At 41.0% G+C, this 13,643-nt stretch overlaps 1 long non-coding RNA gene across 1 annotated transcript; it reads left to right on the top strand.

Moving 5' to 3' along the window:
• Nucleotides 1–3,682: 3,682 nt before the first annotated feature.
• On the top strand, nucleotides 3,683–8,396 carry LOC105468050 (uncharacterized). The gene is made up of 3 exons (XR_979258.2): nucleotides 3,683–3,920; nucleotides 5,887–6,051; nucleotides 6,902–8,396. It is a non-coding gene; the product is annotated as an uncharacterized lncRNA (long non-coding RNA).
• The last annotated feature ends 5,247 nt before the right edge of the window (nucleotides 8,397–13,643 follow it).

Raw genomic sequence — 13,643 nt, 5'->3', positions numbered from 1 at the left:
AGATCAAGACTGTCTCAAAAAAAAAAAAAAAAGGAGGTTGTCTTCTAATACCATACTAAACAGATGAGGCCAGTTCTAATTTTCGGAAAGTGATGACACAACCTCTTCAGTAAACTTTTCCAGCACTCAAAGTCGTTGTCACCAGGAAACTAAATCTCTCTTGCTCTTTGTGAAGCCCATTTTTTTCTTGTTCTGAACCCAGTCCTTCATAAATTTAGGTTTTACATCACTTCATGAATCAGACAGTTCATGTTCATATTTCTTAAAAGCTATTTTTATTACTTGATTATATTGATGCTTTTGTGAGGAAGCTCTCTACTACATTGTATCATCCAATTAAGCAATTAAGCAAATATCTTGTCTGCTTGGCCACAATTCTATGCAAACAATGCCCAGCACTGGGCTTGGTATGGACAAAGAGCTCAGTAAATATTTGTTAAATTTTTTTAAAAAAGGAACTCTTTGGCTGTGATCATGGTATTTTGGTCAGAGGTTGTCAGTGGAGGAGGACAGAATTCTCAGGGCCTACGCTCCTTGCTCTGCAGGTCAATATCACTGGCCTGGTCCTCCTTGGTATCCATTGTGCCCACTTCATGCCTTTTGCTCCAGCCTTTGCCATCTTACTTGCCTCCTTGCCTGGGGCCCAGACTTTGAGACACTTCCCTTGCTGCATTTCATTTCATTTGGGTCTAGTCACTTTAACTCACTTGGATTTCTGATCCTATTACTTCCCAAAGTGTTTGTGACCCCAGTTCACCATCACCTACAGGTGTAAATATTGGGTCTTCCATCTTTAATTCTGTTACAAAGTAGAGCCCTTGTTAAGTCATTCTTCATCGCTATCACTGGGGCTGAAGTCACAGTCAGCAAACCTAGAGAACCCCTGTGGATGAAATGGTAGAGAAAGAGAAATAGGGTACATGCCAAATTGAATCACATGTGTGGGGATAGTCTGTTATTAACATGCATTTAGCATTTGGGAATTCTAAGTACTTAATACATGTCAATAACTGTAATAATAATATATATCTCGAGGAAATGGCATTGTGTTTACATGCTCCCTGCCTGGGTGGCTATTTAACACAGTCAGTTGGACATCTGGACTCAGGCCACTTGGTCACTAGCCTGGTTTTTGCTAAAGAGTGACTGCAGCTTCTATAGCCCACAAACCCCTTGTTATGTTGCCCAGCACCCTGCAGGGAGATGCAGTTGTCCAGTGAACCTAGTTAAGCAAAGGACCATGCATGGAGTTTCCCAGGTGGCATTTGAAAAGCTAATCCTTCCATTTTTAACAACAACTACAAAAGGAAATGAAGAAAAATGCAGTGCACTGTGAGAATCAATTGAGATGGGAAATATTCAATAATTTATAACATTCATACAGCATGTTTTCCTATAAAATTTTACACAAATTGAATCTTCATTTTTATATCAGAGAATCTTCCTACCTCATAACTGCATGGCTGTTAGTTATGTGCTTAGTTAACTGGAAGACTGGAAAAGAAAATGGTTATTGATGGGTTAGAGCCTTCCCATGGAGAGGGACATTACTGAGGCAGTATATGAAGCAGAAAGAGCACTACTCTTGGCATCAGGACATCTGGGTTTGATGATAGCCTCCCCAAATTACTAATTTCATGATGTTAGATGTTTCTCAAATCCTTTCTTTTTTTTTTCTTTTTTTTTTTTTTTTTTTTTTTTTTTTTTTTTTTTGAGACGGAGTCTCGCTCTGTCACCCAGGCTGGAGTGCAGTGGCTGGATCTCAGCTCACTGCAAGCTCCGCCTCCCGGGTTCACGCCATTCTCCTGCCTCAGCCTCCGGAGTAGCTGGGACTACAGGCGCCCGCCACCTCGCCCGGCTAGTTTTTTTGTATTTTTTAGTAGAGACGGGGTTTCACCGGGTTAGCCAGGATGGTCTCGATCTCCTGACCTCGTGATCCGCCCGTCTCGGCCTCCCAAAGTGCTGGGATTACAGGCGTGAGCCACCGCGCCCGGCCTCAAATCCTTTCTAAGCTTCAGTTGCTTCCACTGTAAAATGGGAACAAAGGTTCTTTTCCTACCCATTTGCAGAGATGTTTTGAGAAAGTAAGAAATTACACAGACATATACAAATCTATAATCAGATTTTGCTATAATAATGCATAACAATCTTAACATTTTAGTGATTTGCAACAACATATATTTTTCCTTCATGGGTTTTTTGATCAGCTGTGGCTCATCTGAGCTGGGCTGGGCTTAGGTTCAAGTCTGCTTAGGTGTCTCTCATTCCATGACCCAGGCTTAATATGGAATGGCTATTTCGTTTATGTTCTTCTCATGGCTTTTGACTGCTGTGGAAAAGAGCAAGTGGAAACTTGATATGACTGTTAAAGTCTGAGCTTGAGGCTAACATTTGACTGGTCAGTGCAAGTCCCTTGGCCAAGACCAGTGTCAACAGGGAAGTGAAGCATCTTCAGCCCACAGAGAAGGCCATGGGCGGGAGGAAAGAAAGAATTTTGAACAAATACAATATTATAATTTATCACAGTGAATGGAATTGTTCTGAAAACTATTAGGTAACATTCAGATGTGGGGGTGGTAATAATGATTACTTTAGCCTTGGATGATTAACAGTCTTAAGTTGTCTTACAAAAATGAGATTTGGGGTTTTGCAGGGGGAGAAAAGCACTCAAGCATAGGATGTGTCGTATAAACATTACAGTTCATTGTCAAGGCCTTCAAGGATCCATTTCCAGCTAAGTAAGCATGCATCTATAGTTAAACCGATATGGGTTGGAAGATACTGTGATGTTAGACAGGGTCTGATCAGTGAGCACAGCTGCTAGAGTCTTTTCAGTTCCTCACAGGAGATGCATCAAAGATGGTGGATTCTGTGTGTTCAGGGAAAGGAACTGCCAGGTCACATCACAGGAAGCTCAAATTGAGGGCTTACATGATCCATACTACAAGCCATATCACATGAAAAGCCAGTGTGATTTTCTTGTGTATGGTCACATGCCACATAATGATGTTTCCCGAATATATAAGAGTGGTCCCATAAGATTATAATATTGTATTTTTTTTTTCTGAGGTGGGGTCTCGCTCTGTTGCTCAGGCTGGACTACAGTGGGGCAATCTCGGCTCACTGCAACCTCCGTCTTCCAGGTTCAAGCAATTCTCCTGCCTCAGCCTCCCAAGTACCTGGGATTACAGGCATCCACCACCACACCCAGCAAATTTTTGTATTTTTAGTAGAGGTGGGGTTTCACCATGTTGGCCAGACTGGTCTCGAACTCCTGACCTCAAGTGATCCACCTGCCTTAGCCTCCCAAAGTGCTGGAATTACAGGTGTGAGCCACTGAGCCCAGCCTAAGATTATAATAATGCATTTTTACTGTACCTTTTCTGTGTTTAGATACAACACTTACCACTGTATTGCAACTGCCTATGGTAATCAGTACAGTAACATGCTGTACAGGCTTGTAGCCTAGGAGTAATAGGCTACATCATATAGCCTAGGTGCGTACCATCTAGGTTATATTACCTAGGTTTGTGTAAGTATAGCCTATGATGTTGGCATAACCACATAACCACAAAATTGCATAGCAAACCATTTCTCAGAATGTATGCCCATCATTATGCAATGCATACTGTAGTTGGGAAAACTGCCTTTCACAAGCCATGTCACTTGGCTCCAACGGGTCTTTAGTAGGTAATATAATGACTAATCACTCCACCTGGCAAGTTGTGCTGCTGTTGCATGACATTGACCTGATTGAGGGCACATGTGATCAGCTGTCTCTTGTCATACCAGGCTATCATACCTCTCTAAATCTGGAAGTAGAGAAAAGGCATTGAAATGGTTTCATGTCTTTGTGAATTTAATCCTGTCATTTCTATTGATCACTTTGGCTGTGGAGACCAAGAAGGAGAAAAGGACAGGTAAGAGGCAAAGCGGGTCTGGGCAAAGGAGAAGTGATCTGGCAGGATTTGACCCTGCTCAAAAGTAGGAAGCAAAAATAGTATCATGAGGGGAAAAGACTGAGGTTTGAAATTCTGGACCTCTGTTTCTTTATCTAGAAAATGAGCATAAGAGTATCTGTTTTGCAAAATTGTTGTGAGAATTCAATGAGATGTTGTATATGGAAGTTGTTATCACTGTATCTAGCATATAGTAAAAGATCAACTCATATCAGACTCTTCACTTTCCAATGTAGGGGCCCAAGGAAAACTTCGCCTTCTCCCTCTGAAGGTTTGTTGAAAATCACTGACAAGAGGCAGATTAATAGGAGAAAAAGCATACAAATTTATTTTTAATGTGCACATGGGAGTCTTCGGAATGAAGACCCAAAGACACAGGAGAGTTTGTCTATTTTTATGCTTAGGCTCAACAAAGTGTGAATAGTCATATGAAGATACGATTGGACAAAAAGGGTCTGATCTAATGCTAACAGCCTAAGTGGGGAAACCCAGCAAGGGCTGTCTGTGTAGATTCTTCTTGGCCGGTCTGAGTATCTATTCCTTTCTTCTGGGTATGGGGCAGAATCCTCTGGAATGGGGGGCTGATGACCTACAGTCAAGCAAGGTAGATCAGATCATTTCTTTATGGCTAGCTTTTACTCAGAAAGGTGGAAGGGGGGATTAGAGTAATATTTTTGGGTTTTTTGGCTGGTATTGGGGAAAGAGGAGTTCTGCTTTCTATGACATCCCTTGGGGAAAAGGGGTTCTGGGGGTTCTACTTTTTCTGGCTGGCCCAGAGGGAGAACTGGACTGAGACAGGAGAGCAGGAAAAGGTCAGGGAAAAACTTTTGCTTCTGAAGCTGCTTCTGAGGCTTTCACTTTGGGTTATTGTTTTCTGAGTCCCCACACCAACATAATAGGGGTGTTCTCCAATTCCCAAATGAAAAAAATAGAGAAAGAAAGCTGATCAAATATGATGTGTTTCATAAGGAACTATGCTCTCAGAAAATACTATTAGTTACCATGGACTATTTCTATCCAAACTTAAAAAGTCATAGAACAAAGATATCAGGAGGAGAAAGATGTATCTTTCTTTATAAACCATTCTGAGGATTACATGAGTTAATACATGAAAGTAGTTTGAATAGTGCCTGGCACAGGGTAAGAGCTCAACTAATGTTAGTAATAGTAGTAGTAGCTAGTATCATTAATTTTGGCTGAATTGGCTACACAAATTTCTTGCAAAGAGCTGACCAGTCTCATTACTGATGGAGCCCAAGCTTAATAATTCAAAGTCTCAGATGGAGAAAGTGAGTGCGGGAGGCAGAAAGAGAGAAATGAATGGTTTGGCTCTGAACACCATTGTTTCTGGTACTGGGGCACTGATCCTCTTTATGGCTACCGGGAAAATTAAACTAATTTGACAGTCATGTGGACTGTTTCCAGAGTGCCAATATTCTGGGGGACTACACTTGCCTCGGAAGGAGGTCCCCTGGCCAGTTTCCAAGAGGATTGGCAGAAAATTCCAGTCAGTTGTTCAGGTTTAGAATTAAATTTCTAAGGGAAATCGATTTGTGTTTATTTGTTTTCATTTCTTCAATATAGGGGCAGCTGTAAAAATAAAGAAGCTATAAAAATAATGCACAGAAGAACATTAGAAATTAAAAAGCATTATAATTATCAGGACTTTAAAACACTACTGTTGCTATTCTAGTTCCCTCTCTATAGATGTTTCTCTATCAAACGGTCTCTGTGTGTAATGGTCTCTCCCCATTTCTGCACGTGTGTAAACTGTAAGAGAATGTCACTGAAGACTCACTTTCTCACTACTAGAAATAAAAACGGGAGATTTCTCCATCTCTGTTTGGACCCTAGAACCGGTATTAGAACTATGCCTCCTGGTGATACACAGTTTTGGCAGCTTTTCTCTACCTTTTTGGTACTAAAGGCTCATGAACTCAGACAGGATTTCGAAGGAATTTCAGCTGGACGGGAAAAGGAAAGGAAGTATGCTGGCAGATTATGTTTTTGTGACCAGTTCTTCACAACTGCAACAAAAAATAAACAAGACTCAGATATGATGGCTCAGATTCCCTCCCAACTTGGGAAGACGGTAAGGAATGGAGATCATGGTCCACCCATGTACCTGCCCCATCTTCTTTTTTTTTTTTTTTTTTTTTGAGATGGAGTCTCACTCTGTCACCCAGGCTGGAGTGCAGTGGTACAATCTCAGCTCACTGCAACCTCTGCCTCCTGGGTTCAAGTGATTCTTCTGCCTCAGCCTCCCAAGTAGCTGAGACTACAGGCATGCACCACCATGCCCAGCTAACTTTCGTATTTTAGTAGAGACAGGGTTTCACTATGTTGGCCAGGATGGTCTTGATCTACCCACCTCGGCCTCTCAAAGTGCTGGGATTACAGGCGTGAGCCACCATGCCTGGCCATACCTGTCCCATCTTATTCATCACTACCTCTTTCCAGGACAGGTGTGTCTGGAGCTGTAGTGCTTTACCTGGCCTCCTGAGTTTTCCTTGCAGTAAGAACTTGAGACCAGAGCCTCCTCTCTCAGGTTCATGTTGAAGTCAGGGACTCAGACAGGGTTACAAGTCCAAAGGCTACTTAAAAAAATATATCAGCCTGTACGACCCCACAGCAGCTAAATTAAGTTTGGGGAAAACAGATAGGACATCAAGAGGTTGACAGTTTGAGTCAATAGAAGGGAGTTCTCAAAGCTCTAAAGAAGTGTCTCTGTTTTGGAGACCATAGTTCTGAGTTTCAATAGAGTCCCTGGAAGGCAGTTGCTTCAGTCCTCAGTAGTGACATGTTTTTGTCATAGCAAGCCATGTCTCTGTGAAGGCCATGTGGCCAGACAGGAACCGTGTCTCTTGGGAAGTGGGGCCTGGTGGGGTGGCTGGATGTGAGTGCACTTTCACTGAAACATGTTTTCCTCCCTGCTTCTTCAGCTATTTTTTCTCTGTCAGCAACTTCACAGGTGGCCTTGGCTCCTAAAATCCGGTCATCCAAAGATCATGATCAAAGAGAACCCTCTGCACAGATTGCAAGGACCACCTGCCTAGATGAGGCCTCAGTCGGCATCCTCCCCCTCCCATTTCCAATGTCCAGCATTTCACGTCATTTTCTCCTCTTTGCTCTGCTACAAGCTCCAGGCATCCGTTTGTGTTATTAGATTTACGTATGCAGGTCAACAGCACACATCACCAACCCACCTCACAGCTGGGAGGGTTGTTGTGGAGTCTTTTTTCTACTTGATGTTTTCATTTTGGCTCATGTCTTCCTCCTTCTCAAGGCAGTGGCATAAAGGATCATTAAGGTAAGGCAGCTGAGAACATGAAGCAGGGTTTATCATGAAACCAAAGACTAAATCTCCGCAGTCACCAGCCCTGGCACGAACTTGCCTACCCCTGGGCTTCTGTGTGCCTGGAAAGGACGACTCTTGCTTTAAAGAAGTCATTCCCCTGTGGCAAGGGGCGGAGGCTGCTAAGATCAGATGTGCCGTGGCGCTAATGCTTTGAGTTTACAAGATGCTGTCTGTGAAATGCCCTGCAGCTTTATTTCTCTCTCCTGGATGCATGAAACGCTGGAAGGGCCAAGGATGGGGCTGGTATTAATAGAGTAAAACCTCAACTAATTGCAGAGCATGTGCTGCAATATCCTCTTTGATACCAGAAACTATGTCAGCAGAGGTAGAAGTAATATAGAGACACATGGAGGCATTTAGGATGTCAGAAAGAGGGAGTTATAAAAATAAATTAGTTAAGCTAGCAACAAATGAGCTGGAAATGTAAAACACACATCTGAATCTCTTGGGTCAAAGATAGGGAAGGGAAGGAGATTGGTTCAAATTGGGAGAGGGAGGAGCTCAACATGTAAAGAAAAGGAAAGGAGAAATGGCTGGAGGGTTTGCAGAGCAGAGGCCTGTGAAGCGCAAAGAGGAGAACAGAGAGAAAGGCCAGAGTCAGAGTGAGCCAGGAGGCATCTAACAGACACACATGGAAGCCCCCAACATCTCCTGGAAAGAGGCTTCCAACAGCCACAAGCTGCTGGAACACTGGCCCACCCTACCCAGGGAAGTGGAAAGAGCTGGGAAAATCCGTTCTGAGCCCCAGGCAAAGGACAGAATTAGCTTGACCCTCAGAAGCTCCATGTTCTTCTATGCTCACTCCTAACCTCAAAGGTTTGAGTCACAAAGACACAGACTCACATGTGTACGCATACAAGCACATGCACGCACGCATACACGTTACAACCGCCACTACCCGCTCACCATCCCCAGCCAGAAAAACCTCAACAACCTGGAGGAGAGAAAAGCCCAGTTTACTGGGATGCATAGTAGGTTTTTGTTGAGAGATGGCTCTCATGGATTATCTTAGTTTTTATTTTCTTTCTTGAAAGAAATTATGTGATTTCTTTTAAGTGTAGAAAAGCAAGGAGAATTGTAGTTATTATTTTGTGAGCTGAGTTTATTTACTTTACATAGTACCTTAGCAGCTATAGTTTCTACTATTTAGAAGTTTTCTGCCACACTAGGGAACTTGGTGGGAGGGTTCAGAGCTAACCCCAGCACCCTTCCTAAGCTCCTACTCCGTCCTCCTGCTTGCTGAGATCAGAGTTTACTTTCTGGAGCTTTTGTGTCCCAATTATAGACATAGACTTTAAACACATAGGCCTGGTTAAGTGACACATTGACGAAAAGTCATTCGCCCTGATGAGTTTGTCAGTCAGCAAGGTTAAGTGGCTGAGTGAAAATTGTTTTCAGTTGGGGAAGGGTTGTTTGGAGTTCAGGGGTTTAGAATTGAATTTCTAAAGCAGGGATGGGAGATGACATCAAGTGAGGAAAAAAAAAAAAAGTAAAGAAAGAGATGTAACTAGGGTACTAAAATATTCTAATTTTTGCTCCTTGTCCAGGGAGCAGACAAAAACTGTGTCTAGTAGCATTTAATTCACATACCCCAAATACTGCATTATTCATAAAGCTTTGTGTTTTGCTTTCATTTGTTTGGTGTTACAAGGTGAATTCACTCATTTAATAAACGCTTGTTGAGTGTTCATGTATGAGCCAGGGTGACAAGGTAGGTCTTGTATTATGCACTCTTTGACAAGTCTCTTTCTTGGTGATTTTGTTCATAAGAGCAATTCTGTGATTGAATGTAGTTATTAAGATGAATACAGACAGAGGATCATTCTTTAGGATCATGTACATAGACCCACAGAACCCAGATTTGTCAAGGATATGAACAATCATTTGTCCAGTTTTTCCATCTGTGACATGATCTCACACTAACACCCCTATTAAATATGCTCTTGTGCTTTTCTCCCTGAATACTTTCAGCAGCAAAGAGCTTACCATCTCTCAAACCACCAGGCTCTTCTTTACGGTGGTTCAGATTGTTACAGAATTCTTTTTTTATACTGAACTAAAAGTTATCTCTCTCTGACTCCTTTTTGTTGGGTCCCATTTTTTTCCCCACCATTTACCCAGAATGTCTCCTTTTTCTCCCATGTGACAGCTGTTTTCCTACTTGAGGATAACCTTTATGTATTTCCCATCATCGAGTCTCTTCTCCAGACTCTACAGGCTACATTCATTCAAGCATTCTTTGTAAACCATGATTTTTGACTCCCTTCGCCAACCTTGGTGACCTATGGTTTATTGATGGCCTTCTGAAAACATGGCACAAAATGTTCCAGGCATGGTTTCTGACCAGCTTAGGCTATAGTGGAGTTTCACTCCTCTTATCTGGAAGAATCTTCCTTGATTAATGAGCAATGAGTTGGTATCGCCTGGTCTGGACACTTCCTCACATGCTTGGCTCATACTGGACTTACAGGATACCATGGTCATCTCCACATGTCTGGCCTTCAAGTACATCTCTGCCATCCATACACAGTCACTGGTTTTCTGGACCCAAACACAGGCTGCACTCTTTCCCCTATTAAATGTCATCCTTTGAGAACAAACATATTGTTATAGCTGGCTGAGATTGTTTGGGAATCTATTGTTGTCACTGAACACAATAAATCTCTCTCCTAGTTTCATTTATGGGTCCACCATGACCGGCATGTCATCTATATCCTTGACCAACTTATGATAACTGTAGAACAGGACAATATTTCTTTCTTTATGAGGAAGCCAAGCCATCACCAGAAACAACATAAAAATCTCTCTCCATTCTGGACATTGACAGTTAGCATATGAATCAACATTGACTTGATGACAATATAATTTAATAATTAAATACCAATGCAATGGTTTTATTTTGGCAACCCAGTTAGTGGTAAACTGCACTTTAACCTAATCATCATAGTTTGTATCAGAATTTTGTTTTTGATGGATTAATGCTCCTTGAAAAATTTTGGTGAATTTGTACAAGATTTCCAGTAAATTGGTTGAATCCAATGATTCCAAAGTTAATTCCAGGTCTGACCTCTTCCATGTTTTAGCCTAACAATGTAACTGACTGCTGGATATCATAGAATTTTCTATTTTGTACTATATTTATTATGAATATATTACCTCTCCTGTGGCAGCATAAGTTCCTTGAAGGCATGTATCAAATTGTGATTCCTATTTACATTGCATATAGAATCTAATATAGCACTTTAAACAGTAGGTGATCAATAAATGATTGTTGGATGATTGAATCATTGTAATATAGACATAGAGTAATACTATGGGCTTCACAGAAGTACTTTAGGACTATGTAGTACTTTGAGGTTCTCAGACAAAATATAACCTCATGAATATATATTTTTCTTCCAGATTCAAAGTAAGCACAGGTCCCTCAGCTTCATGATCTGTGAATAAGAAATATTTGCCTTTAAGATAGCCTGAGGCTTCTCATTCAGTACAGCAAACTTTTTTTCTTAGTATAGTCTCAGAATCAGTAAGTTTTCCATGTTACCAGCCAGAGACAGTCCAAGTCTCTCAATCTGCAGTAATTATCTCAACAAGGTCAATTAGTAGTTTTAAAAATGATCCAGTCACTTGGCTGCTGGTTTTCCTTTTACTCCTGTTTCGCAGCAGAATGCTCCCAGCATCAATTGCCATGGAAGCTGCATTGCACCAGAGGAAAAAACTGTCTACCTAAATGCCAAAAGGAGGTGTCCTTCAGGCAGAAAGAGAGAGAGAACAGTTTATAGGTGCTCTGGGAGGCACAGTCGCTCCAGGCAGATTATTCTGTGACTACACAATGTTCTGAGATGCCTGAGACTCTCCACTTTGCAGCTTAAAAATGCCTGAGGAAGTTGCTCAGGTGCCAAGCTGGAAGTTTAAAGTCAAGAGAAATTAGTGCAAATGGGAAAAAACATCCCCTGAGTGGAAGACTTTTAAAAAAACACCACCAAAAAAAAAAAAAAAAAAATAGCTCTCCTGCTGAACTGTGTGAAGGATGGAAATTAGATCAAGCTTCAGTCAAACACTAAATCCTTGTCTAGTTTGCTTTTGTTTTTCCCATAACACAAAATTCCTAAGGGTTTGCTAAGCCTGTCTATTAAATACTTTATATCTCCTACTACCTTTTATCAAGGGGAAATGATATTTAGGCTTTTAAAAGTAGTATTTTATCTTTCAAAATAGCATTTGTCATAAATTGTGTAAATTTTTAGCTGCATGTCTAGGTGATGGTTGGTGGTACATTTTTATTTCCATGGGATGTTCAAGGTCACCCTTCGCATCTACATTTAAGGATATGAATCAAAGGTAAGAAGGATTCCTCAGGGCTATAAAATTGCCCAGTGTAAGATGAAGATGGGAGCTTATGGGGAGAATGACAGAGATTGCAAATAAAATCAGATTAGACAAACATTCTCTTTTCTCTCCTAGAACACTTCTCTTCCATGCAATATATTCTCACCATGTGGATCTTGTCTCCTTTAAGCCCCTGGAAAAGCAGAGCAGGTCCCAAAGGGAGCTTGGGAAAAAAGGAATGATGAGAGAACGGTCTGTGACATGGGAGTCCCTTGTGGGGGGCCTCAGCCAGCTCCACCCTAAGCACTGCAGGGGCAGCTGCTTCCTCCTTCCTGAGTGTAAAGATCGAGATGGTTAAGAGTCAGGGCACAGAAGCAGTCAGCATCACCTGTCAGTTGCACAGGCCTTAAGCTAAAGGTGCCATAGGTAACTTCCGAAGCCCTAGTGATTTGCCTGGGTGTTTGGTAGGCATTTATTCCACAAACTCATTTGTGGTGGGGGTGGCCTCACAAAGCAGCTCTCACAGGATTTGGGCCTGGGACACCAGCCACATAACACAAATAACACGTATCGTAGACCCATCAGGAGAAAGATTACACTTAAACTCCCCTCAACCCAGGGAAAAAGCACCAGGAAAAAAATGAGGTCCTCAAGGTAGCTTTCAATATTGATCGAAGGCTGACCTGACAAAGAACTGCCTAAAATCGTGTTTGCTGTTGCTTCTCTCCAGGGTCCTGGGATAATTTGTAATTCAAACTTGGAAGGAATCCTAAGCTATTTCCTTCAGATTTATTCTTTCCACATGTGAAACGAAATAATTAAAACACCTCATCTGCTTTTAGAGCTTGAGTTTTTTTAAAAAAACAAAACAAAAAGAAATTGCTGATTGAATCCATATTCCTCCCAATCTTCCACTAATTTAATGTCAAAAAATGATTTCCTATGATGAACAATGATTTTGCATACAAATAGATTTTTGAAAGTGGATTTTAACAATTTATATTTGTTAATAAGTTACAATAAATCTATCATCCTTATCTTTATTACTCTAGATGAGTTCCAAAATACTTGAAGGGAAGAGGTCTCAGTCATATTTAAATTCACTCGAGTAATGATATTTCTGATAGGCTACAGGTTACTTAAAATAGTTGATATGGTACCCAACTGCTTTCATGTGGACTCTTGTAATGGTTATTAAGCTAAATTAACTAAGGCCTTATAATTATGGTTGTTTGGGGCAATTCAAAGAAACTCAAGTTTCTTATATGGCATGTGCCATATTTATCAAGCTAAACTAATTGGAAAATAAGAAATTCCACACTACGAGAAAGACAAATACCACATAATCTCACTTATATGTGGAGTACAAAAACATTGAACTCAGAAGTAGAGAGTGGAATGGAATGGTTGCTACCAGGAGCTGGTGTGGGGCTTGCGGTGACAGGGAAGACGTTGGTCAAAGGGAACAAAATTTCACTTAGATAGGATAAATTAGTTCATTTCAGTTGGATAAGTTCAAGAGATCTATTGTACAACATGGGGACTATAGTTAGTAACAATGTATTACATGCTTGAGAATAGCTAAGATGGTAGATTTTAAGTGTTCTCACCACAGAAAATAAGTATGTGAGGTAATGCATATGTTAATTAGCTTGACTGAGCCATTCTACAATGTATACATATTTCAAAACTATATGTTGTACATGATAAATATATATAATTTATATTTATCAATGTAAAATTCATTTATTAAAAAGACATTCTGTGTTAGGATGTACTAACAGTTCTGTTGACCAAGAATCTTGTCTTTGATACAGACAATAAGCCATGTCTTTTGGGAGACAATGCATTGACCTCCATGATGGCAATTATAAAGAGTGTTTTTATAAATGTCCCAAATGTTCCTAAATGCCCTTTAACAACCCCAGATTATCCTCCCGTTACACTTAGCCAAATCCGTCTTGAATGTACATATATTTTCAACTTGTTTCACTTCT

The sequence above is a fragment of the Macaca nemestrina genome, chromosome 11 (assembly GCF_043159975.1).
Source record: "Macaca nemestrina isolate mMacNem1 chromosome 11, mMacNem.hap1, whole genome shotgun sequence".
Classification (NCBI taxonomy): domain Eukaryota; kingdom Metazoa; phylum Chordata; class Mammalia; order Primates; family Cercopithecidae; genus Macaca; species Macaca nemestrina.
This window is presented reverse-complemented; position numbering and strand designations above follow the sequence as displayed.